At 40.9% G+C, this 24973-nt stretch overlaps 1 protein-coding gene across 2 annotated transcripts in view; it reads left to right on the top strand.

Annotated features, from left to right (window-relative positions):
- Positions 1-24973, top strand: part of LOC118887538 (heparan sulfate glucosamine 3-O-sulfotransferase 3A1) — a 275512-nt gene that overhangs the window by 185470 nt on the left and 65069 nt on the right. The gene's annotated exons all lie outside the window — the stretch shown is intronic.

The raw sequence follows: 24973 nt of genomic DNA, 5'->3' as shown, positions 1-24973 counted from the left end.
CCCACCCTGCCTTCTTCCGGGGAAGAGGGAGCGGGTGGGAAGGAAATTTTGGCCCTTGCAGATTTTTCTTTAGTTCTTGGAATTCCCTTTTCCCCAAATAGCCAATCTCATCATTTTCTCCTGCTTTGTGAAAGTTTCCCTGTGCGTAGCTAAAGAGAAAAAAAAAAAAGAAACATGTCTCTTCCAAGTTAGAAACCTGTTCACCAATTACTAGATATGTGACCTAGTGGATCCCTTTCCCAAGGAAGCCTGTTTTTATTTCTTCTTTATCTTCTGGGCGATTCCCTGCGTTAACGCAGTCTTTGCAATCGCCTGTTTATTTATTTACCTTAACTCTTTGTCTAATTGTCCTAGGTACTAGATAGTAAGTAATATAGACACAGTTAAAGTGTCAAGAACTAGACTCTAGGTTTTGGGGAGATATATGTGAGAGCAGCGTGTTTTAAAGAAGGCTTCGTTGGCGATAACTTTTGTTTGGGGCTAGGAATGACTTTGTATAAAATGCTTTCTGTATTTGTAGGGAAGAGTACCTTTTGTCTCTGGACTGGCAGAAACTTTTCTAAAGATCTCCAAACAATTCCCTTTAAAAATGAGGTAGACAAAATTTTTTGAAAGGAAGAAAAGTGGGGAAAAATAGGGATCCTGGTTACATTGTGAAAAACCCTCCGAATACAGTGTAGGAAACAAGTCTGATTTAGGTCTTAATCTTAAACTTGCCAGTCTTCTCAAATTCAGGCCACCTTTAATAATAGAATAAGCCAAACTCTAATAAATCTTAGTGTCACCTGGATTTTGTTTGCCATAAAATATTGGCCTTTTTTTCTTTCCTCTGAGTATATGGAAAAATAGGCCAGAATTTTCCATTTTATAAAGTTTTATCTTGTTCATTAAATTTGCAGTCTCCTTGTTATCTTAACTGAAATGATAGGACAGAAGTTACAATACCACTTAAATTAAATATATTTCAAAAGTCCTCTCAATTAACCATTCATCCCCAAAAGAGAAATGGATGTGATTTGACAAGTTTATTTACTTGAGGGTCAAGCACAGGAAGCAAATTTACAGTAACCCAACTCATGAGAAAACGTTTGGTCCTAAAAGTCGAACTAGAACATTAAACATGTTTAAAACAGTAACTTTCCATTTGTTGGAGAGGAAAACAAACAACCTTCCCTTACTATAGAATATATATCATTTAAAATCATCAGCCACTTAAAAAATCCCCTTGTGTCTCTGTCATTTATGTTGTATCCTCTGGGAAGTTCTTATAAAAATGACCTGTTGAATCTGGAAACAACAGGTCCTTCTTCTTAGCACAAAGGCAGCTCTGTTTTTTCCATCAAGGACACAAGAAAGAAGTGATTAAAGACCCCTAAAACTCTTATCTATAGCAGTTTGCATTGAATGTGGCCTGGTACAGGGCTATAAGTGAACACATTTCAAGCCGACTGCCCAAAAACATCTAAGACAGTGTTGGACTGTGAGGTGCTATTAAATATGGGGAAATATTTAGTACTAAAACCCTTTATTTTCATTTTGCTATATAGCCTTTATTTCCACAAAGTAGGACTGTTTCTTCCTATTCCAGAAATGAGTATTTGGGGGCACAGTATATCCACAGAGCTGGATCTTATTTTCCGTTGACCTTTCTGAGCTTGTGTAAGAGAAGGAAGGTTTCAAAGTAACTAGAAACACAAGTATTTAAAAAAAAAAAAAAGGAAAGGAAAAGAAGAAGAAAAAGTCATGAACTTTTAGGCTGCTGTCTCGTTTGGAAACTGGAGGCATGCTATAAAGTAAATATCGCCTTGGATTGTTTACTTCGGTAGAGGAGTTTTATAAAGCAATTTATGGTGGTTACAAAAATAACTGCACAGTAGACTTCATGGTTTGGTGAATTTAATTTTCTAAGTGTTGGAGCAGTTGTCTTGTTTTACCATTTGCAATGGTCTTTTATTGAACGCATAAATTTAAGTTTAACTCAATTACATGGAAAACTATTTAAAAAGTCCAACCTATGGGGCCTGGATTATGCGATTATTTAATGAAACTTTGCTACAGTTCTCTTTCATCTCGGCTCTGAACTTGGAGTTAGATGTTTGTGAAATAGACTGAAGACTTACCTATGACAAAAAATCACACAGAATGCCATTTAACTATTAGGCACGTTTTAGCTGCTTGTGTTTAGCCAGTATTTTAGGTAAAGGTATTCGGTAAGACCTTCTTCAGTCAGCCCAAAAATTGTAATATAGGGTTTCTAACACACATTTATGACCAGACACACACACAGACACACACACACACACGCAAACGAACAGAAAGAAAACCCTAGTATTTGAACGCTGAAGTGAATTATGGAAGAGAAAAAAATTTGTACAGTATTTTTTACATGCTCATTGACATGGGAGAATCATAATGTCTAGCCTTGTTTTTTCGCCCAGTGAAAATTCTCTCAATTTGCCGTAATAGTTTGTTGTGGCAGCGCCCCCTACCGTCCTGACAACGGGACAAATCTGTTGTTGCTGCGAAGTTGGAAGAAAGTCTCTTGGAAATTGAGTTTGAGAGTTAAAAACGCCTGTTGTTAGGATGTGTCAATAAATTTCTCTCTCTGGGAAAAAAATTAAAAGTACTTTATAAACTACATCCCAAGAATAGTGTAATCAGTGGTTTCTTCGTTTGGACAAACGTGTAGTAAAGGCCAAGAAAACGAATTTATTTAAAATCTCTAAAAAGGAAATTATTCTTATTGATTTAAAAATGTCCTAATATTACTCTAAAATAAATGAAATAAAGGAACATTTTAATATGCCAGGAAATTTGTTGATGATAATTTAGGTCGCTTCAGTGGACTTTTCTGGATATGAAACTCCACTCTGGTGGGGTTTAAAAAACATTCCACATTACTTAATTTAGCTGACATGATATCAGGACAACAAATGTCTGTGGCTTGTGTGTCACAGGAAAGCAGTCCTTCACCGTGAGCGGTCTCCATTTCCATCGGATGTGTGGTGGGTTCCTCAAGAAAAGGGGGGAATTGTTTCATTACCTTCAGAACTTTGAGATCTTTTCTGGAAGTTAAGACCAAACGCCTCTGCTGTGGTTCAAGAGCAGGTGAACTTGGCATTCTAAAAGAAGCCCCTCCCCTTCTCTGCCTGTATATCTGCACCAACTAGAGGGTATGGTTATTTTTCTCCTAAGACAAAAGATACCTGTTTATAAAGTATTTAAAGATATGTGTGTGCTTATATATACTATGTACATATATATATATATTTATATAGGTATATGAATACAAATGTTTGGATTCTGTAACACTTCAGTCTTTTATTTGGGGACAAGATAGTAAGTGTTCATCATCTAATCTCTTGTGCTAGCATGTCTCTTTCCTATATTTTGACTCATTTTCTTTAGTGAGACTGGATGATTTCTGCAGAGAAGAATGTCGCTAAACTTATTTTACTCTGTAGCATCTAGAAAGATCAAAGATGACTCAGCTTGGAGTTTAAGAGTTGGTTCTTTCCATGGCTTCATCAGAACGTGAAGTTTTCTGGCCCTTCCTGATCACTGCCTTGTTTATCACGTCCACGGGAGAGGCAGGCTGAGCAGAGGCACTTTCGGTTCCTATCGGGGGCGATCGGCATCTCGGAGCAGCTGGGAGCAGCTGCAGAGTACCTCCGTGTGTACTTTCCCACCCTCCTGAGCCACCAGCCCTTCTACATGAAGGGTTGGAAGTGAAATTCGAGCCAAGGGAGTCTGGCCACCCATGCAAGGTCCTGGGGACTGACATCCAAAGGGGCTCTGTGTCCTCAGAGGGAAGCGAAGGACCTTGGAAGGAATAAGAGGTAGGGGGGAAATTGGGGAGAAGCAGCTTTGGGCCCTGAGTCTAGGGTACATGTCTGTGGGGGGGGAGGGGAGAGCCCAATTTCTTTCATGCATTTGCTCCCTGGAGCCCTCACTGACTGGACACTCTCCATCAACTGAGAGGTTGCAAAGAGCCCCTTTGAGAAGCTACATGCTGCCATTTTGTTTGCCCTGCGTTCATCTCCCCAGTAGACCAGCCCAGCAAGACAAGTCCAACAGTCTCATTTCTGTGTGTGTGTGTGTGTGTGTGTGGCGCACGAGGTTCACACATGAACCCATACACACATGTATGCAAGAGCAGGTACCCAGTAGGTGGGGAATGTGGTAGAATTGATAACAGAAAAGTTATTTAGTGGTTGGGGAACTTCTGAGCAGCATCAGACACCCAGGTGGAACAAGGTCTAGGATTATTGAGTCCAGGCATTAAAAACAACAATAGCAAAACCATGTTTGGTATAGCCTGGAATTGGAATACCTTATGTGAGTGATTATTCCCTTGTAGTGATGAGATTTATCATGCGCTGATGTAGTGTATGTGAAATGCGTAGCCAAATAGGAGTGAAAATCCTCCACAATATTGTAATCTTCTGCTTTCCTCTTAAAAAAAAATCCAGAAACGCTCTGGCCAAAATATTTGTCTCATAGAAATGTCTGTTGATTGGCCCAGAAAGAGTACGTGCCAAATCTGTATTCTGGAGGGGTCATGAGAACAAAATAAGCCTGTGCAATTAATGGCAACAGGGGCTGACCTTACACAGACCAGATGCTCACATCATAGTAGGAGAGTGTCACAGAGCAAACAAACTGACTTGGTATAAACAACAAAGGCCTGCTATCTCTACGGGATGCATTTGAATGATTGCACATCACGATTACCATCAGTCACATTGCTGGGCTGGGTTGGGAACTTGACAGACGTAGCAATTTCCCTTAGGGGCTCGTCTTCCTCCCCCAAGGAACAGGAACTGGGCTGATAAAGAGCGTCCTTTCTCCCTGTGCTTCCCAATGATATTAGACTCGAAGCTTGTAGAAAGTTTGTTTTTCCTTAAGTGATGAATCGTAATTGTGGAAATGAGGTTTCCTATTAAAACATATGCCTTTGATGTGTAACCAGAGGAAATTGCACCTAAGTAATATTTTAGCTCCCTAGTCTTTGCATTTTCAAGAATGTCTTAAAAATGTTCAGAAGCACTTTAAAATCTTTGCTCTTTTGATACAGTTTAAAAAATCTCTTTGGAGGGGGAATATTAATATAGTAAACTTACGTGAACTAAACTTATGTGAAAACAGAACGTAGAAACCAAGGAAATGCTGAGTTCAGAGAATTGAAACATCTTCCCAGCTGCTTGCCTCCAATGATGCAACTGCTGATTTTATATATCACTCATGTCATGACCGTTATGCCTCTAACATTTACATTTATTCCGTGATTCCTTGAAAGCTGGATTCCAGAAGTTCAGATTTGCTCAGTTTCAGAAGCTGTCAGGTGGCAGTAAATGTGAAAAAGGAAAGGGGAACTGCTTAGTAAGAAGGAAGTTTAGTACTTGCCGTTAGTTTCGTACTTGTGATATTCTCACAAAGGTTAAAAAAAATCCTCTTCCTGGACTCTTTTGAGAGCAGCCCACTTAGAATGTGACCTTTAGCGCCACCTAGTGGGAGGGAGAGTCAGCAAGGAACTCGAAGGGTGGACTTGGAAAACCTCATCATGATCAGAGTATGTTTGGTCTCACTTTTTTTAAAAAAGGAGGGAAAGTCATCCTGGGTAGCACTTAACAGCCACTGTGCCTGAGCTGGCTCTTTCAGACAGGGAGGTTACCCTTTGGAGAGAAATAAAAAAGACCTGCCTTGACAATAAACCTGAAAAAGAAGAGAGAAGTGATTAGGAGATTTATATTAGAAATGTGTGTACCTGAAAGGAATGCCATATGCCCAGATCAGTTTTGTTAGTGTGTTTTGCCTGTTTCTGAAAGCCAGCTTCACATGAAAATACTCCCAGATGATTTTGTTTCAACATCAGTAATGCAGTCTTATTTCTATCCCCGTGTTGTACAGGCTCTGGAGGAGGGTCCCAGGGTTCTTAACAGGCAGCACCCTGTTTAACCCTTAACACACCTGAGATACACTTTGGGAAGATCCACCATGTGGGACAGTTTTATAGGAAGGTGTTTTCAGAGTTCCAGCGGGAGACTGTTTCCTGTGACTTTGGTCCAGGGCCTGGCGAGGGAGGTGAGCAGGTATGCACTACTATATATAGAGTAGGTAACCAACAAGGACCTACTGTAGAGCACAGGGAACTATACTCAATATTTTGTAATAACCTATAAGGGAGAAGAATCTGAAAAGATTAGATAGATATGTATGTACATCTGAATCACTTTGCTGTACACCTGAAACTAATATAACATGTAAATCAACTATAATTCAATTTAAAAAAAAAAAGGAAGGGGGAAAGGGGAACATGGGAACGCTATGGTGGAGGAACCCGGTGGACCCCACTGAACCAAGTGCTGAGGGTGACATTCCCTAGTTGTCGTGTTGAGATCTTGTATCCCCTGGTGTAAGACAGGGAGGAGGGCTTCACCTGTGGGGTTTTCTTCCCCTAAATCCTTGACCCCCATCTAATCATGAGAAAACGTTAGACCAACATGAATGGATGGTACAGCCACAGAATACCTGACCAGCATTCCTCACAAATGGCGAGATCATGAATAACAAAATAAGAACGATAAACTGTCACCCTGGGAGGGGAAAAAAGAGACTAATTGCTAATGCATAAATACAGTCTGGTACCGTTGACTGGATCCTGGAGTAGGAAAAGGGCATTGGTGGAATACTGAGGAAATGTGACTGATGTGTGTGGTTTAGTTCACGGTGTCATACCAAGGTTGATTTCTTGGTTTTGATCCTTTACCAGGGTTATGGAAGATGACAACCTCAGGGGAAACTGTCTGGCTGAAGGGGTCTCTGAGATTTTTCTGTACTGCTTTTTTTTTTTTTTTTTTTTTTTTTACAGTTTTGTTGTCTAGAATGATTCCAAAACCAAAGGGAAAAGAACACCATTAACAAAGAAGGCAGAGGGTGTGAGGGGTCATCCCGAAACACTCCACCAAGCAGCCCTTTAGTCCTCTCCTCCCCAGGGCCCCCAGCACAGCCTGCCAGCTCCCTCCACGCCAGCACCTGTTGCTCCAGACATGCTGATCTTTCCCTCAGCTTATTTCATAAGAAAATTGGCTCAGGGCTCCCCTCCTACTCTCTTGTCTCTGAAACACGGACAGAGACTGTTTTGTCTTTCTGTCTCTTCTTTATGGTTGGCAAGTGTCAAGTCAAGAAGGTATAAAAAGTCACGCAGCCCTGACTGAATCCCTCTCTGCCTGGAGAGCAAAAACTCTGATGTCGGTGGCAAGTTTTTGAGAACACGAAGAACTGAAGTAGGGGTCAGAGGAAAATCCGATGTGGGCATCTGGCTTTTTTGCCTCCGGTGTAGGAGGGGCAGTTGTCAGGGGTGGGGAAGCTGGTGATGCGGTGACGAGATGGGGCCGTGCCTGGGGACACTCCTTACAGCTCAGATGACAACACAGTCTGGATTTTCTGGGTCAGCTTAAATGTTCTGTCTGCTTCCTTGCCCTTGTGCTTTAACCTTTGGTTTAGACCCTGGCTTATGGGATCTGCCACGGGAGCAAAGCAGACCTGGAGCAATCACGGGGTTGAAGGAGAGGGTGGAAGGGAGAGAATCCAACCTCCAGAGCCCTGGAGGACAGGACCTGGGCATCCTGGTGGTCCTTCCTGCTGGAACAGCTAAGCCTGGGATGCCAGTGTTATCAGACTCTAAGTTCCTGTACAGGTAGCACGCTGGCATTTTTTGCTTCTGTTGTGCCTCAGAGGCTCAGGTTTAATAGAGTAATGACAATCTGCCTCAAAACATTTCCTTTGATATTTTTAACAACTGTCAAAATTAAAATCACATTTTTACTTAAGCAAAACAAAACAATACCTGGTACATCTTGAGACTCAGAGAAGATAACAGTATTTCCTCTTAATCGTTGGCTCACTTACCTTGGTTGCATCTGTCTTATGAACCTATATCGTGCAAAGGACAGGCTACTAAATGCTTATGTAGATAAAAATAATTTCTGTGATTTAATGCCATTCTGGGCTTGTTGTTTGACATTTTTCCATCTTAGTTGGTATAATGCTTTTCTTCATGCATGTTGAAACTTTTTAAAAATAGCAAACTATTTGAACCCTGCAAAGTACATTTGACGAAATCTGTCATTTTAGTTTCTATTTCATTTATTTTCACTCTGATTTTTGTTATTGCTTTCCTTCTTCTAACTGTGGGCTTAGATTGCTCTTCTTTTTCTGGTTCCTTAAGGGGAAAGTTAGGTTGCTTATTTGAGATTTTCTTTTTCCTTAATGTAGACATTTGTCACTATGAACCTCCCTCTTAGAACTGCTTTTGCTGCATCCCATAAGTTTTGGTGTGTTCAGATTCCATTTTCATTTGTCTCAAGATATTTTTTGATTTACTTTTTGATTTCTTCTTTGGCTCATTGGTTTTAAGTAGGATGTTGTTCAACATCCACATATTTGTGCATTTTCCAGTTTCCTGCTTGTTACTGATTTCTAGCTTCATACCATTGTGTTCAGAAAAGATACTTGATATGATCTCAATCTTCTTAAATGTGTTAAGACTAGATTTGTGGCCAAGCATACGATCCACCCTGGAGAACGTTCTGTGTGCATCCTGCTGCTGTTGTATGGAATGTTCTGTATATGTCTGTTAGATCTATCCGGTCTAACATATAGTTCAAATCCAATGTTTCCTTACTGATTTTCTGTCTGAATGATCTATCTATGATTTTATTTTATTTTTAAAAATTAATTAATTAATTAATTAATTAATTTTTGGCTGTGTTGGGTCTTCGTTTCTGTGCGAGGGCTTTCTCCAGTTGCGGCGAGCAGGGGCCACTCTTCATCGCGGTGCGCGGGCCTCTCACTATCACGGCCTCTCTTGTTGCGGAGCACAGGCTCCAGACGTGCAGGCTCAGCAGTTGTGGCTCACGGGCCTAGTTGCTCCGCGGCATATGGGATCTTCCCAGACCAGGGCTTGAACCCATGTCCCCTGCATTGGCAGGCAGATTCTCAACCACTGTGCCACCAGGGAAGCCCTATCTATCATTTTAGATGTAAGGTAATAATAGCTGCGTTTGTTGAGCCCACACTGGATGTTGCTAGATTTTACTGCATGACCTGCTGCATGTAGTCTGGATATTTTATTAATATGACTAATATCATTAGGTAGGTCCTACTATTTACTACCTTTTATAGCTCAAGAAACTGAGGCTCAAAAAGATGAAGTAACTTGCCCAGGGTCATACAGTCAAGGAAATAGTAGAACTAGTGCTGAACCCAAGTCTACCTACCTTATGCCAATGCTTCACTGCTGGGAAGCATCATGTTCTCAGATGGAATTGCCCAAGTGTGGTTCCTGCCTAGATATCCAGCCATCAGGGGCTCAAAGATGGTAGGGACTGAAAGCCTGTCCCATGTGATAGAAGGACTTGGACATGTTTGATCCTGGGCCTTAGACCTTTAGTTAAAAACTAGGCAACATATCAACACAGAGTTGACAAAGCGAATTTTTAAGTCTTTAAATATCCTTGTGAGTCTATTGCCCTATCTGGAATAACTAAAACCACCTCTACTTCTTGTGTAATTCTTTTTTTTTTTTAAGAAATAATATAATCTGCTCACAGAGCTCATCTTATTGATCATATCAGAAATCCTGAGCCATTCAATTGATTTTTCACCCACCCGCTGAAAAATAATCACTGTGAAAAAAACCTCTTTGTTTAGTGGTCCAAATGATCAAGTTTCCTCCTTCTGAATGGCTGCATGGGGAAGCCGAAATATTGTCAGAGACATATGAGAAGGTGGCTGGCCGCTCCTGGAAGTGGGGCAAGGTGAGTCGGTGGTTGTACCCATTCCCTGGTGTCTTCAACTTTGTAGGAAACCCCCAACCAGCTATGGCCGAGTCATGCCAAAGTCCATCTTTCTCACTCTTTTCTGTATTTGCACTTTATTTTTTAGCTTTTTATTTTATATTGGAGTATAGCCAATTAACAATGTTGTGATAGTTTCAGGTGCACAGCCAAGTGACTCAGCCTTCCATATACATGTATTTGCACTTTTTGATTGACACTTTTTATTCTTTAGAAATGTTAATATTCCCAATCAGGCCATAGCCCAATTTTTACCCCCAAGTACTCTTCTATCTTCATTATTATTGTTATTAATAATTTTTATCTAATTATCCTGCCAGCTGGTCATTAATAGTGCCAAGCTCTTTACTGTAGTGGTCGGCTCATTGCCAAATAAGGCATGGCTGTTGATTTGAACTTTTCTGGCTCTAACCAGACAGAATCATAAACCATAAAGGAAGTTGGAATTAGAAAGTATCTCAGAGATTGTCTTCTGCCTATGAGAAAACAGGGTGCCTTGCCCAAGGTTAAGCTAAAAGACAAGAGCTTAGAGCTATCATTTTTCAGGGTAAAATTCTGGAGACTACAATTGGGAAACCATTGCATGCTCTGAATTACATAAATATCATTTTGGAGGATTTGTATCGATGGCAAAATTATTCCAGAGAATGGAACAATTGATAGCATTATTCTTTCTCCTCCCAGAACTGGTGAATTAAAGTATTGAATTGAATATAGTCAGTGATCAATTCATCTTTACATTTGTGGTTTTCATCTCAGATGTTTTCCCCAGTATTTTGATGCTTATAGATTTTGGAACCCAGCTAGCACGACTGGCCTGTGGATCCTTGTAAGTAATTTGTGTTTTATGGTTGTTACCTGCTTGTAAAAGATTAGTGGGAGAAATCCAACTACAGACAGAAAAAAAGTTTGCGTTTTCTCTCTCGAGTGTTCAGAGTAGGAAGTAATCAATCAAATTATGGGAATAAAATTCCTTTTCCCTTTTTCAGAGTTCTTACTTGGATTAGAGCTCTCCTTTCAATAGGAAGTATCAGAGTTGCCAGGCTGGTTTGAATGACAAATTCAAAAGTGGTGTGTTTGTTACGGTCGTAAATCTTTGCAGATTCTCCTTAAACTCAGGTATTTAAAAAGGGAACTGGATTAAGCTGCAACGAAAGTTACATTCCCAGAGCTAACTGCGCCCCTGGTCACCTTTCTTAACTGAAGCCATGTTTGCTTGCAATCGATGTTTTGAAAAGTTCTGGCGGTAAGAAAAGGCTGCAGTGATGAAGTGATTTCATTTTACAGACAAAGCTTTAGAGTAAACAAAAACTGGCATCTGGGTTTTTTCTTAATTTTCTGGTGGACTTTAATTATTGTAGTTTCTTTCATCAAATGTTGTGGGTTTTTCTTAAAGAAATAAAGGCCGCTTGTTTTTCTTTCTAATGAGGCCTTTCTCTTTCTTCTTGGTGTAGGAGGACTTGAGATTACAACAGTATCTGTTAAAAAGGCTTTCCCCAAAGCCAGAGGGTCTACTGGAATGCCCTGCTAGGGTTTAATGATGGAAGGAAAACACACTGGATCTGTTTTATATTTATATGGGGGGGAGTTCATGGGGAGCTAATGCTTGTGATGAAAATTCTTGGGATTTTCAGGTGCATTTGCCCTGTGGCAGAGGGTGGCAAGTTGGAAGCAGACATTGGAGAAACCACTTCTCAGCTCCAGCTGACAGTTGCCAAGAAAGAAAGTAGACTCATGATTGCCCTGCCCTCTGAATTTTCTAAAGAATCTTGGGATACTGATTTTTTTAAAAACATATTGAGAAATAATTAACATATTAAAAGCCAAACCTAACACAAACCAAAATTCTGCATAGAGGGAGTAAATCAATTTCATCTGGAGGAGAGGGGCTGCTAGTTTATAAGCTTTGGCTTATAGTGAAGATCAGAGTTAGCAACAAAAAGCTGGTGTGTATTAAGAGTTTTTCAAACTGTGAATCCCAAGACATTAGTGTATAATAAAACCAATTATTATTTTTTTAATGGAAGGGGCTATAACAGGATAAAATAAGAGAGTGAATCCCAGGTAGTAAGCCGGGCAAATATTATCTTGACAGGCTTGGTTCAGGTGTGTACATACATAAACAGATCAGTGTGTGCTGAAAGATTGGATGTAAATGTACTTGTTATTAGTGGATTTCAATACAAAAAAGTTTGAAAAACACTGGCCAGTGTGAGCAGAAGTCCTGTGTGAAGAGACTAAAGTGAACGTGCTTCAGGGTCCCTCAAGAAACTAACCTTGGTCTTTTTCAACTTTATATCTCTGGGCCCTGGAACTGTACCTGTCACAGAAGGAATTCACTCTTTGTTTAATAAAAACAATGATGCCTTAGGCCATGGCTCAGTGATGTTTTCCTGGAAAGGGCCAATAGTAAATGTTTTAGGTTTCGTGGGTCATATGGTCTCTGTCACAGCTATTCAACTCTGCTTTTTAGCAGGAAAGCAGCCTTAGACAATATGTAAATGAATGGGTGTGGCTATGTTCCAGTAAAACTTTATTGACCAAAACAGGCCTTTGGCTCACTGGCCTGGTTTGCAGACTTCTAGGATAGGCTAAAAGCTTCAGATATGTCCCTGGACCTTCCCTTACTTTACTTAGCATGTGATGCTCATGTGAGTATCCACCACGAACATTCATGGGAGGTGCTGAGGGTGTAGCTGAGGGACCTCCTGTGCGAGGTGCCGCTCAGAAATAGCTCCTCGAGGCTGGATGAGGCTAGAAGTGTCCATCCCAGGCAGTGACCAGTGGGAACTTTTTGAAATATGCAGACTTGTTCAGCATGGTGGCATTGCATGTAACGGTGATTCATGTGCTCAATGACAAATGTTCTACTTTGGAAGAGACAAATCGACAGTCTTTGGTCATTTTTTTACAAAAGCTTAATAATGCGTTTTGCTGTTTCCTTGACTTTGTACTTGAGTACCTGTTTAATTTACATAGATCTTCCCCTGCTTCTCCATTCTTCCGTCTGCCTTTTGGGTGCCTGGGCATCCTGTGATGGGGTCACCTGACCTCTGTCCTGAGAAGCAATCCCACCCAGCAGTTTCAGTCAACAGTCCGAGTTTGCAGGTGAAGAGTGAGGCATCACGTTGGGATCAAAGTGTCAGAAAAGATTTTTGAGACCATTCAATAACATGTTTAGGGAGTTTGGACTTTATTCTAGATCAGCGTTGTCCAACAGAAATGTAACGGGAACCGCTTATGTCCTTTTAAATGTTCTGGTAGCTTCTTTAAAAAAGTAGGAATGAAGAGGCAATGTTCATTCTAATAATATTTTGATTGAAGCCAAGTTGTCTGAAATATTATAATTTCAACATGTAATCAACAATAAAACATTATCAACGAGACATTTTGCATTTTTCGTACAAAATCTTCCAAATCTCATATGCATTTTATTTTATTTTATTTTTTAACACTTTATTTTATTTTATTTTTATTTTTTGGCCGTGCCACACAGCATGTGGGATCTTAGTTCCCTGACCAGGGTTCGAACCTGTGTCCCCTGCCTTGGAAGCATGGAGTCTTAATCACTGGACCGCCAGGGAAGTCCCTCATATGCATTTTATACTTGTGGCATTTCTCAATTCCGTCTACCCACATTTCGAGTATTCAGTAGCTCCCTGAGGCCAGTGGCTACCATATTGGGTAGTTGCGGCTCTTGAGGCAGGGCCAGGGGAGGGGTTTTGAAGGCTTTCCATAGAGAGCTGATTCCGCAGACGTCCTGGTTCTGCCCAGGAAGCCCAATCCGAGGTGGCGTGGGAAGGGCGGAAGATGCACACCAAGGCCCTGGCTGTTGAGTCTCAAGGACAGAGGTGGAGGCTTGAAGTAGAACAGGGCCGTGGCCATGGGAAGTGGTGGCAAGGAGATTTGCTGGACGTTTTGGTGGAAGGAATCTTTGTGTGGGATGCTTTGTGTGGGATGCTGACAAGGAGGAAAGGGGGAGAAACTGGAGAACACTGGACGATTTCTAGCTCGGGGATATTTATGATTAAGTGCGACTGTCATAGGGAGGGACACAGAAGGAGTTTACAGGTACCAAGGGGAGCAGACAGCTTTGTTTTAGGCCCATCAAGTGGATGGAGCCTCGAGGTGGGCTGGAGCCCACAAATCAGGTCAGGCTTGGGGCCAGCGTAGGCCTGATGGCTGAGGCCGTGCCAGCCGTCACTGTAGCCGAGATATGAAAGTGTGGAGCAAGGACACAAGGGCAGGGAGGGAAGAGCAGGAACAGGGGAACGTGGTTATGTTCTTGCCCCAGAGAAGGACCGTTTCTACCATTTATGCCGTGCACACGCAAGTGTTTAGAGGGAAGTGTACTGATGTCTAGAATTTGCTTTGAAACACATTCAAAAGGATGAAATGAATTGATGGATGGGTAGAGGGATATGTAGATATGTGATAATAAAAGTGCAGAAAAACCCCTATTTAGAATCTAGTTGGTGGGTAGATGGGTGTTTGGTTGTACAATTCTTACCAATTTTTGCTACGTTTAAAATTTTCCTAAGAAAATGTTGGCCGTAGCAGGGAGGAGAGAGTTTCAAGGTCAGTGGCATGAAATGCTACAGAAGGTGTGAACAGAGGTCTGGGACCAAAGAATGTTTGTCTCGTCAACTACGAAGCTATTGGTGACCCTGCGACCAGGTGGGCTATTGCGTGTGACAAAAGCCAGCGGGCAGTGTGTTGATGGGTAAAAGAAAATTACTCAGAAGAGGCAGAGAGTGTGATGAACTTCACCCACGTGTCTGCCTGGCCTTTGCTGTCTCCCCCTTTTTCCTGGATTGAGTTGGCCAGTGGGGTCCTCCTACTCGCTTTATGACCATTATGGCTGGTCTTCCATGTAAATAAAACTTCCCTATATGAAAGGAGGTTTCTACAATGTGTTTAGTATGTTTCTGTCCTGGCTACTGCATTTGTGTGTCCTGTTTTCTGCATGCATGTTGTTACTTAGGCCTGGTGGCTTGATCAGCAGTTTCTGTATCACAGGGTTTTAGGAAGTCTTTTATTTTAAATTGCAGACTGTGCTCTTTGGATGGATGCTTAAGACTTCCTGCGTTAGTTACTGAACACAAGTAGCATCTGATAGGCCTGTTTAAGTTTCTTGAACATTCTGGTAAAAGTGTAGTGGCTAATTTTCAAGGCGATGCTGTACCAGCCTATTCTAAACTCCATTGCAAGGCTGGGGAGCAAAAGAAACTTGCTTTAAGAATCTCCGTCTTTTTGAGACACAGACCTACTAGAGAATGGACTTGAGGATATGGGGAGGGGGTGGGGTGAGATGTGACAGGGTGAGAGAGTGTCATGGACATATATACACTACCAAATGTAAAATAGATAGCTAGTGGGAAGCAGCCGCATAGCACAGGGAGATCAGCTCCGTGCTTTGTGACCACCTAGAGGGGTGGGATGGGGAGGGTGGGAGGGAGGGAGATGCAAGAGGGAAGAGATATGGGAACATATTGTATAACTGATTAACTTTGTTATAAAGCAGAAGCTAACACACCATTGTAAGGCAATTATACTTCAATAAAGATGTTAAAAAAAAAAAAAAAAAAAAAGAATCTCCGTCTTTTTGAAGACTCACTTGAAAATTCCCTGAAAGAATGAAGACTTCTGAATGCTTTGTGTTTTCTCTCACCAACACTGAAGTTTAAAGTTTCAACCACGGATATTCTTTCACTGGTGACGTCCTTTTTTTTTTTAAAGATTTATTTTTATCTATTTGTTTATTTATTGAGGCTGCACCAGGTCTTATTTGCGGCACGAGAGCTCTTAGTTGCGGCATGTGTGCGGGATCTAGTTAGTTCCCCGACCAGGTATCAAACCTGGGCCCCTGCATTGGGAGTACGGAGTCCTACCCACTGGACCACCAGGGAAGTCTCCATTGGTGACATCTTATTTCTTCTCTAGGAATACCAAATAGAAGACATTCTTTGTAACGCTTTTAATATTTTCCTTTCTTTTCCCCGGAAATTTTGCTGCTGATGAGAAAGCATTAAAAAAAAAAAAAAAGGAAAAAAGAAAAACCTGAGAAAACCAAACCAACTTATTCCTACTGTCTGACTCACAGATCTATTGCTTATGGGAAAAAAAATTGTTTTTGTAGTGTTTGTTTCTCATTTAAGTCAATGGCAGTCATTTCTCTCTGATTCATAGAGGCTCTTAGGGAAAGGACGTGAAGGACATTTCAAGTTGAAAATTGCTTAAAATAAGGGGACTCGCGTATCTAAAGTTCAGAAACTATTTTCATGGCATCTCTCTAGGTTTAGTCTTAGAGTATTGCAAATAATTCATCTATTTCACCATGACGGTCCTTTCTAGTCCACGCAGAAATTGAGGGTGGACCTTTAAACAGTGTGGTGAGAGGTCAGCGTGGTAGTGAGATTTGGAAAGGATGAGGGAGGAGGGAAGGGGGGTGAGACGTCCGGAGAACCAAGGAACTCAAAAGCTCGAGGGCTTAAGTGTAAACAAATGACTGCATGAAATCTTCACTCATCTAATATCCTGATTAAAATGAAGCAGGCCACCGTGTCGCCCTTTGCATTTGTGTGACAGAACTGGAGAACTTTTCATTGCATGGCCAGAGGGCTGCACAATTGCAGCAGTGGAGAAAGTAGAAAACTAGAAGGGGAGAAGAAAGAGAAACACTGCTGAGCTAATGCTTCCGAGGCCACCAATAAAGGGGGCCAGAGACCCACGTGGAGGGGCGTGGAGTGGGAAAGCGGGTTCAGATCTGGCTCGAATCTGGCACCCTTGATGTTTTTGGTAGATACCTCTGGGGACTTTCGTGAGTCCTGAAATTCTCAGATGTGGAAATGTTCGCACCTGCCCCTCGTTGTGTGTCTCCCCGTCCGCAAGCCTTCCTGTGGCCATCATTTCCAGTAAAGGTCCTCATTATTCTGTCCACTTGATCTTTCTCGAAAAGAAGCATCTCCCCACATTCATGGAGACTGAACGGCTGTGTGCCTTCGCAGGAATTCACATCATCTGCGTCTACAAAATCAACACATGTCTGAACCTCGTGAACTGTGCAGTCTGCCTACATATCATCAGTGTGTCTGCTGGGGGTTACTATCTACGACAAACAGAGGGTTTCAGAAAAATATGGCAATATTTCAAATATGGTTTTTTTAATAGATTATCGATTTCTTGGGGGAGAGGAAACAGGAAAATCATGAGTCACATGATACAATGTGTGAACAGGGGTATGCAGATGTAAAAGGTGATTATTATGAAATACTTGGAAATCTGTTGGACATGAAATGTCTCATTCCATGGCCAATCCCCTGATTGTTCGTCGAACTACGTCAAGGGATAGATTATATATATATGTATATGTTTTTGATTTTTTTATTGACATATAGTTGATTTACAGTGTTGTGTTAGTTTCTGCTGCACAGCACAGTGACTCAGTTATACATATGTATACGCTCTTTTTTGTATTCTTTTCCGTTATGGTTTATCCCAGGACATTGACTCTAGTTCCCTGTGCTCTACAGCAGGACCTCGTTGTGTATCCGTTCAGATAGATTATATTTTGACTCTCTTCTTTCAGGTATTGTTTCCCCTTCCTTCATAAAAGAAAACAAATAAATAATAGTTTATTTAAACAGCTCCATTAGTACATTGGCTTGAACATGGGACGTGTATGTACCTATTGTCATAATCTGCAGCACAGTTTTAAAGGTTTGGGTGAAATCGTTGCCCTTCAAAACAGTAAGTTCTTGAAATTGCATAATAACTAAATATATAAACAATTTCCATGTATTGATTTGGGCGTCTGACTTCTGAGCGCCTCCTACCAGAATTTTGTAGAATGCTGGCTCCGTTTTGAAAGCGTGGGCAAAATAATTTTCCTTAAATAAAGAAAATTCTTTTCCTTACTCCCAAGGCCTTAAAAATCTGAACTGTTGAACCCAGCTTTGAGTAATGATATACTATACTTTGCCAAATGAGTTGTTTCCCCTTTTTTCACATCCATCAGAAAAAGGAAGTGTTCTGTTGGACAAACTGTGTCCCAGGAAAGGCCTTTTTTGTGCGTGTGTTTGTTTGCTTAAGTCAAGGTAAGTTTAAAATCAGAGGAAAATTTCATATTGTTCTCAGGTGATATTTACAAGTTTGAGTCTGTGGGTTGTATTCTGTCGGCACAGAAATGCTAAGACGGTAGTTAAAGGAAAGAGGAATCCGTAATCAGAGGAAAGTAATGTAGACTGTTTAATAGCATATGTTCATATAAAAATGATGGAAATAAGACAGATTTGCAGTTTTTTTTAGACACGCCACAACAAAATATGAAATGAATCATAAACAGTTTTTGAAAACTTGAAATATTTAGGCTCAGAACAGTGTGACCGAATTTACTTTTATGATTTTCAATTCCTGTTTGAGTTTCACGGACTTTGTACTAAATCTCAATTCTCTCGGAACTGAAATTGTTTGTTCTCACACCCAAATAAATTATCTAATTATTAAGAAATAAGTACACTATCATAAAATCTCATTATTAGCATTAGAAATGACCTCCAGGTCATCTAGCCCAATACTTATCTGATAGACCAAAGTATACTAAATGAGTTCCATAGCTGCTCTAGTCAACAGATAATCTTCTGATATGTCTTCAAACACTGATATAACCTGACTTATTTGAAGGATAAACTATTTAGTCAGTTCTTGGCTTCTTTTGCCTACTGGTTGCCAAGCAGAATCTCATCTATTTATTCTTTATTCATGTGACTAGTTGTTTTGAGGGAGTGCAGAGGGTGTAGACCACTTTAGAAAGAGGATTTTTGTAGCTCATATTCACGTTTATTTATTTATTAGAAAGATAATACAGCAGTTCTGCTAGAGTGATTGTTTCGAACATGTTGAGTTTGTTCCAGTGGAATTCATAGTTTAGGAAACCGTTTGCGTATACTGCCAATTTTAGATTTGTACATTTGTAGCTCGTGTACATTTTCATCAGCAAGAAACACTAGATGAATGCAGAAAACTGCACTCAGCTGAAGTGAGTCGTGTAAGAACACACACACGTGCACACATTTGCACACATGTGCCTCAACTGTCCACCAGCCACCTCAGCTCAGAGCCAGTTCTGAGTTACATTCATCTACATCTGGAGAACAGCTTTCCGTCCCATTTTTGATAACCTGCTTTCCACCACTTCTCAATAACTCCCAAGCTGCAACCCTCCCAATGCGCAATTCCACTAGAAAACTTTAGGGCTTTTTCAAGGTCAAGTGTCATATTTATTGTACTGTTTATGAATCACTTAACCAGTTAAAGTGTGAAAACTGGGGTACCGTTATTATTAGGTTCCTACCTTTCAAAAAATTTGCCACTGATAAATTTTGAGAGTATTGTACCTTAACTCCATTTTCCCCATAAGCTCTATGGTTTTTATTTTGTGATTTTATGTAGTGGAGGGATTTTAGGAATGCATATGTTGGAGTTACAGCACAGCTGACTGGATACCATTACAGAAAATGTAGCAAATGCAGTACAGACAAGCCTTGTAACCAGTGTGATGTATTTCCTCTCAGGCATTTTACTATGTGTCACATATTTTTTAAATTTGTTAATCTAATTAGGTTCAGGGCATATGTACAATTTGTTAGAAATTTTATCATTTAGGAGTGTCATATAAACATTTTCTAACCATATTGTTAGACCTTTTATAAATATTGTAATGACTTCTAAATCCCCTTTTAAGAATGTATCATAATTTACTTATCATTTGGCCTTTAGGCACTTTTTAATTTGGGGCTCTTATACACAGTACTTTGATGGATATCTTTGTAACGCTTTTTGTTATACTGAATACAAGTTGTTTAGAATGATCTGCCAGAAATAGACTCGTAGGGTCAAAGGCTGTGAATATTTGATACCTCTTGCTGAATTGATTTCCAAAAGGGTTGTGTGAATTTATACTCCCAGCAGTATTGTACAGGTAGAAATGTGACCAAGTTTCTCTGTTTCTGGGATTCTAAAACAACAGAGAATTTCATTTGAATGGGAAAACACGAGCCCTGTATCCGCAGAATCAGATGCTCAGCTGCTCACGTGTCACCTCTGCTGGCTCTTGCCTTGTCCTTAGCATCCTGGCTTCTTCTAAACCTCCTTCTAAAATGTCCAAATGTGTTGGTTTTCTAATCGTTTCAAGGAATGTCCACAATACAAAGGTCCAACTGTCCATCTCCTAGGAAGGAAAGTGTCACAGTGTGATCTGGAAACTGGAGACCTACTCCTGAACCCTCCAGGTGATGACTTGATTTGGGACAAGTCTGTTCCCCTTGGTAGGACCTCAGTTTTGTTTTCTTAAAAACTGGGTTTGACTCAGTGTGTTCTGAACATATTTGGTCATCTTTAGAGATGTGTTCTCAAGGAATCGTAGAGGTAAGGAAGACACGGTGAGGGGGTGAGGTGAAGAGAGATGAAGGCAGGTGAAAAAAAACCTATCCAGCAGCATTCTGTTACTTAGGAGAACACTAATTTTCAACACAGCCTTTTGTTATGAAATATCTCAGTATATAGTAAAGTTAAAAGACTTCTGCAGGAAACACCCATCCATCTACTCACTACCTAGAGTCTACTCTTAGAATTTTATTGTGCTTGTTTTATCACATATTTTCCCATCGATGTGTCCTCTGTGCACTGTGGATTCTCTTTTGTTTGCATGGTCCCTTAGGGCATGGTGACTCTCCTCAGACACCGCAGGGCCCTGGGAAAGTTGGGGTAAGTTGCCAGTTAGTCACTGAGACCACTGGAGTTGGCAGATTCATACCCAGAGCCATCCTGGATGTCCTCTGAGGGAGAGTTTCTTCCTGTAGTTTCACAGAGAAGAGCTTTTGCTAAAATGATGCATCAACTGCACAATATAAAATATAAGAATAAGGAGACTGAATATGAAAAAAGCACAGGATCTGTAAATCCAAATGAGCAAAGTTCATCAAAGCAGTCTCCAGTGGAGGCTATATACCTCCTCCAGTGTTGCCATCACCCAGAGTATTTGGGGGGATTTTTTCTTTTGGAATTCCCCTCAGGACTATACAGCTCATAAGAAAACTGGCTTTCTTGCTCGGAACAGACACACGCTGGTTAGACTAGTGACGCTACTCCTCCAAGCCACCCTTCACCCCACTTTCTCCCTTTAATCCCAGCTGTGGCTGCTGTTCTCAGCACCCATGAGCTTGTGCAGGCTGAAGTCGCAAACCTGAGTTCCCTGTGTTTGCAGACATCTAAGGAGAGAGCTTTCATGACGACAAGCTTCTCTTGTCTCTCTGTGATGCTGAGCAACTCAGCCACCAAATAAATGCCTGTGCTTGTTTCTTTCTCTGTAAAATATGGCTAAGAATTTTTACCGGGCTCAAGTTAGAGGGTTGTTGTGATGAAAAAAAAAAAAAAAAAAATGAGATACTTAGGAACCCCAAACTCCTGTAAATACATGAAAAATACATGGGGTAAAATGATTTTAAATATCATTTTATGATACTGAAATAAAAGTCATAAGGAAAAAAAAAAGACTGAAAGGAGATACAGTAAAATGCTAGCATGCTAGAATTAGGGACCAGTGATGATTTCCTCTTCCTGTTTCCAAAATTGTTTATACGGTGATACTCCCTTTGTCGTGGAAAAGTGTGTTAGCACTAAGCATCTGTTGTTCTCATCATATTAGGACAAAAAGCAAGAAATGATTTTTGTAGTAGGTAGTGGAAGAAGGAAGCCATCAGTCATTTGGGGGAGAAACTGAAATATCACAGAAATGAACCTTCTTTGCCTACTAGTAGTACTGACTGCTGATTTATACCTTCTGTAGCCTAAGAACATTTGTTTACTTTGCATCCCTGGGTAACAGCTGGAGTCTCACAAATGTGTGGAGAGTATTTGACTGTCAATAATTCTAGAAGATTTTATCACTTGGAGCTGTGAGAAGACTTTGAGAGGTTAGATTAACCGTTGGATAACCTGCTAACTTCTGTCTTCCGCACTGTGCCACTTTCCAAGCGGGATTAGCGGCACCCAGAATAGAATTCCCAGGGCCCAGCTTCCGTGAGCAGGAAGGTGGGAGGAGTGAGGGATGGCTCAAGACCCATTTTAGGCTTTGAAGCAGAGACTGCGAAAACCAGCGAGGTGGCAAGGGCAGGCGTCCTTGAAGTTCTTGGGTGTGCGCTTCACAAGTTCTCTTTTGCCCTTTTCTTCCTCCCACTGTCTTTCCCAAGGGAAAGGGATTTACATCAGAATTTTACTTCCAGTCTAGTTTCCTGCATCAAAATTTCAGAAGTTGCTAGTTGTGAGAAACGGACATCTTAAAAATCATGGCTCGTTGTACAGAGAAAGAGGAACGGGAAGAGCTGGCAGGACGCGGCCTGGGAACAGGAGTGATGACTCGTCGGATTCATTCTCGGGTCCTCTGTGAGCCTCAGGCTTTGGGCACGTGATGCATTTCAGGGTCGTCTCTTTCGGAGGGCTCCTGTGCTGTATGCATCTGCCGTGTGTTCCTGCAATGCACGGAGACACTGTACGCTTAGCCTCTCCGCTCATGAGATGTGGGACCAATATAGCCTCACAATGAAAACCTTTATTTATCTCAGAAACACTTCCAGTGATGAGAAGGACTGAGCTGGGGAAAGACGTGATCCCCTTCCCACCTCCCTCGGCCACTAACAATAAACACACAGGAATGTTGCAGAAAATATAACAACCACCACAACAAAAACAAGTGCCCCCAGCCAGAGTCCAAAGGCAGGGAATTCTGCCTGCCAGAGCAGCGGAGGCCGAGGCTGTGGTACCCGTAGAGGATGCCCAGGAGGGAGGGCCCGCAGGCGGAAGGCCGGGGTCCCGGGATGCGGCCTGTGTTTGCCAGGAGAGACAAAATGGTGGCCCCTACATCTGCCAAATGCCATGACGAACCCCCTGCTCTCTGTCCTCGTGGCTCACCTATCAAGCTCAGAAAAATGTGGCCAGGAGGCTTGCCTTCTCTATAGGTTTTTGGACAAAAGAAAAAATCACCCACAAAAAATTAAAACTGCAGTTCTGTATGTTGGCTTGTGGTCTGAGTTTATACTTCCTGTAAAGTATAAACTGAGAAGTATAAGCTGTGATTTCACACACTGAGAAATCAACATAAAAACTGGTCTCAGGGCCATTGAAACCCGTGGTATCTTTGGCAGACAAAAAAAAAAAAAACTGCTTTGGATTTTTTATAACTTGGTTCCCAGGAGAATTCCCCAGAATGAACAACCAGGATGGAGGATGAGGGCACCATTAGCAATTTCAATCACGTGAGAAAAGAAATCAACCATGAGTGAGAAACGGGGGACTCAGCAAACCCCAGAAAGGCCTCAAAGATACAGCACTCTGAAAGGTGTTTACAACTCGTTTTGAGTTATTAGAGAAATTGTAAAGTATATAAAAATCACAATGAAAAATTACGACATCATAAAAAAGATTTGGAAAAGAACCAAAGAGAATGTGAAAGGAACAGTAGAGTTGAAATTAAAAACTGAGTGGATAGGCTAAGCTGCAGATTAAAGTAGCAGAAACAAACTTAGTAATAACTAAGAGATCAATCTGATAGGTTTACCAAACAGCAGAACCAAGCAGCTGGAAAATATTAATAACTAAAAGGTTTGATGAAATTACCAAAGAGATAAAGAGACGGAGGAGTAGAAGAGGGTGGTTTATAGGCACAGAGAATAGACTAAGTAGGTCCAAGGTACATTCAGTAAGACGTCCAGAGACCAGAACGTGGAGAACTTTCAGATAAATAAAGAGTAAACTACACACAGACTTTCATGGAAACAACTACTAAATGATATACTTTAGCAAGAAAGACTGAACCCGTAAGGAAAGCATGATGTAATAAAAGCCGTGTAGAGCCAAGAATTGGGTAAACATGCTAGTACATCTAAATGAGCAAGGACTATAAAATTAATAAAAGTAATAAATTGGTTGGATTATTAATGACAATGAGGTGAAGGGTAGTGTTGATAGTGAGAAGGAGAGTGATATTCACTTTAGATTTTCTTAAGTTAATCATCATGCAAACCATTTGCATGTAACCACTAAAAGAATAAAAATAACTTCAAACTGGAGAGATGGTAAAACAATATATATAAACTCAATCAACCCAATAGAAGTCAACAAAGTAGCAAAAAAGAAAAAGCAACATAGAATAGGAACAAAAAACATAGGAATAGACATAGAATCTAGAAAGCATCAAATAAGATGGTAGAAAAGAAGTCCAAATTTATAAGTAATCAAAATAAATGTAAATGGATTAAACTCAGACATTGAAAGATTCTTGGATTGGATAATTTTCTCAGAAGCATAAGTCTCCATCAAAAAAGAACCTGGATCTTTGGAGAAAATTTCTACTCCTTTCAAACTTCTGCAATACACTGCACTTCTAGTATCTTCTACACCAAGGCATTAAAATACATGTTGCTGTGCACAGGCTGAATAAAGATCAATGTGTAGAAAAAATATCATTAACACATGTCCTGAGGTGCTGCTGATGGAAGAATGGCTTTTCTTGGATTAACATTAAAAGTTTCCTAAAATCAAACCTAAACTCTATAGTTTCCTACAGAGCAGTGGTAATGCAGCTTTTTGGTCACGGGGACCCGCCCACATGTTTCATTGTGTACTAGTACATTGGGCCATGCCTTCAACAGTAATTAAGAAAAACTCTACGCCCAGCACCAGTGCTAATAGTTGAAATTTTGTGATTTTTCACTTGCCCTCTCTCAGTTGATGAAAAGCATTTTAAGAGTTCAGAAACATCTACTCAAGACAGGAAGGAGCTCCAGCCATGTTCTTTGGGGACATGTTTCCATAGCCAGAAAGAGAGAGGACAGAGCCTCGAGTCCGGCATGGGGAACCCGTGTCTTGGAGGAAGGTCATTTTGTGATGCTTTGCTGAGCTAAACGCCTTTGTATTAGTGATTCCTAGAGGTAGAGCTTGAAAGAACCTTCTGAATTTCCAACCGGCCAAGCAGCTATAGACATGAACAAGCTAAATGCCCCCTGCACCCCACCCCCCATGCCACCCTGCACTGGGGTCAGCAGGCTGGCTGGACATCT

The sequence above is a fragment of the Balaenoptera musculus genome, chromosome 20, assembly GCF_009873245.2.
Source record: "Balaenoptera musculus isolate JJ_BM4_2016_0621 chromosome 20, mBalMus1.pri.v3, whole genome shotgun sequence".
Classification (NCBI taxonomy): Eukaryota; Metazoa; Chordata; class Mammalia; order Artiodactyla; family Balaenopteridae; genus Balaenoptera; species Balaenoptera musculus.
This window is presented reverse-complemented; position numbering and strand designations above follow the sequence as displayed.